Here is a 2,345-nt window from a genome sequence, read left to right on the forward strand (position 1 = left end):
GCTCCCCCAGCCCGCCCGGCGCCCTCCCTCCGACCCACACCTTGCTCCGGTTTGGCCCGGTTGCGCCCCAGTTCACGCTGGCTGCGAAGTGCGGTCTTCTTCCCAAAAGCGCCCGAGGGGGCCCCTGGGCCCTCTTCCAGAGTCGAGAGCGACCCCCTGAGTGAGGATGGGGAGGCCGAGGCCAGAGAGCTCAGAGACGGACCGAGTGGCCGGCAGGTTAGCGGCCGGACAGGACCCGAGGCCACGTCTCCTGCCTAGAGGCTCCCGGTCCTGAAGCAGCAGGAAAAGCGCAGAGAAGTTAGTGTTCCCCGGGCCGGGCCGGACACGGGAAGAGCGGGCCGGGGGAGATGGATCCCGGCTCCCTCCACTGGAAAACCTAAGAGAAGCTCAACAGCAAAATGCAGGCTCTGGGGGGCAGGGGACGCACAGACGCGTTGCCAAGGTAGGTTGAAGGGGCCCCTCTTTACCAGTATCAGAAAGACAATTGTATAAGTAAAAAACCTTTCTATTTAACAGTACGTCTGCGTGGCTCGAAAGCCTCCCTTCGGAAGGGACTGTGTACTATGTAATATACTGTATATTTGAAATTTTATTATCATTTATATTATAGCTATATTTGTTAAATAAATTAATTTTAAGCTACAAAAATCATCGCTGTGCTGATTCAGTCTTTTGGTTTTGCTTTCTGGCGTCTCTTCGCGGGTGCAGTTGCCTTTCAGCCTGATGGCAGTTTTGCAGCAGTTTTGCACCAGCCGTCTCCAAAGGTGACAACAGGATGTGAGGGACGGAGGGGGTGTCTTTTTGAACACACAGGACGGATCTGCATTAGCAAAGTCAAGTGGAGAATTGAAGCAATTATCTGGGATAATTAGGCTCAATTTTCCAATTCACTTTAAGCTGAAATCGACACTCGCCCAGCCGACCCAGAACCAACTCTTGCTTTCTCCCCCCACCCCTTTTTAACCTGTCTGTGGAAACAAAGCAAATCGCCCGAATGGTCTGATGCCTGTAGACAGCCGGCTGAGACAATTCCCACCTCCGCAAGCCCGTGTTTCCCACAGGAGGCCAGGTGGGGGATAGAAGCGATTGCTTGGCTTCCCTAACTCGCCACCCGTGTAGACGCAGCTTGTGGAAATAATTTTGAGAAGCGATTACTTTGCCTCTCTAACACACCGCCCGTGTAGACACAGCTTGTGGACATGATTTTGAGCTGACAGGATACCGGTCCTCCCCCACCCCCTTACGACTGCTAAAAACAACACAACAACAGCAAACTTTACAGAACGCCCAGGGAGGCCATGCCCTCGCGCCGTGGCCAGTGCTTTGCCGTGGCCCTTCTCCCCGAGTCCCACAGCCTTGGCTTTTCTTTTAGGCAATAGGTTAAGATTAGCCTTCCAGGAAAACATAATTGCACAAGCATCAAGTCTAGCCTTCGGGGGAGTTCTGCAAGGGATGCTGAAGTCAGAAAGTGACCCCGTAAGAAAGCCTGTCCAGTCCTCGGCAGCGCTCCGCACGTCGGCTGATGTGCGCACCCGCGGTCCCGCGGCCTCCAGGCGGGACACCCCGGGCCGCTCTCGCGGCAAGCCGCTAGGAGGGGGTGTCGGCAGACCAAGGGTCGTCAGGAACCCGGTCCCTGGCGTTGGACCTGGGAAGAGGTGGACGTCTCACCGATAGACAGGAACCCTCGACACCGAGTCCCCAGCGCTCGGCGCGGTTTCCGGCCTCAGCGGCGGGCAGTCCAGGGACCGCTCCGCGGACGGGCTCTGCGCTGGGCCCGGCGGGTCCTCCTGCCTCGGCAGCTCGGGCAAAGAGGCTGTCTCCCACGGCTGGGGCTGGGGTCTGAGCGTGTCACACCCGCCTCGCTAGGAGAAGAAAGGAAATCTCGCCGTGAAGTGCCGCTCCGCCTCACCAGGCGGGCCCGGGCCCGAGCCCCGGTGTCCCCCGAAGCGGGGAGTTAGGCCTGAAGCCGCCTCAGACTCCATGCCTCGGCGGCCTCCTAAGGCGCGTAAGCGCCGAGGTGCGCCCCGTTTTTCTTTTCTCGACAAATTAAGCAGCCCTCGGAGGGCGGCGCGCAGGACACCTGGCTCCCACGAATCTGGGTTCCCTCCTAGAGCACCGCGGGCCCCTTTCCTGCCGTGGGGACAGTACTTGGAGTCGGAGGAGCCCGTGTGGCTCAAGCCGACACTCGCTGGCGGCCTGGCCCGTGCACGGAAGACCGCGCTCCCTGTAGCTCACTTTCTCATCTGCGAAGCGGGCCTGGGACGCCTCCCGCTTGGCTCCAGGGGAGCGTCCAGGGGCCCCTGCGCCGACCGGAGCTCTTGGCTCCCGGCGCGTCCGAGGACTGG

The 2,345-nt window shown here is 59.6% G+C and overlaps 1 protein-coding gene across 1 annotated transcript in view; it reads left to right on the forward strand.

The window, feature by feature from the left end:
* The window catches only part of LOC103250868 (homeobox protein H17), a gene marked incomplete at its 5' end in the record, with an annotated part of 5,843 nt that overhangs the window by 578 nt on the left and 2,920 nt on the right, over nt 1–2,345 (forward strand). The window lies entirely within an intron of this gene.

This window comes from Carlito syrichta, unplaced genomic scaffold (genome assembly GCF_000164805.1).
Source record: "Carlito syrichta isolate Samal-C Ts95f unplaced genomic scaffold, Tarsius_syrichta-2.0.1 Scaffold135621, whole genome shotgun sequence".
NCBI classification, from domain to species: Eukaryota; Metazoa; Chordata; class Mammalia; order Primates; family Tarsiidae; genus Carlito; species Carlito syrichta.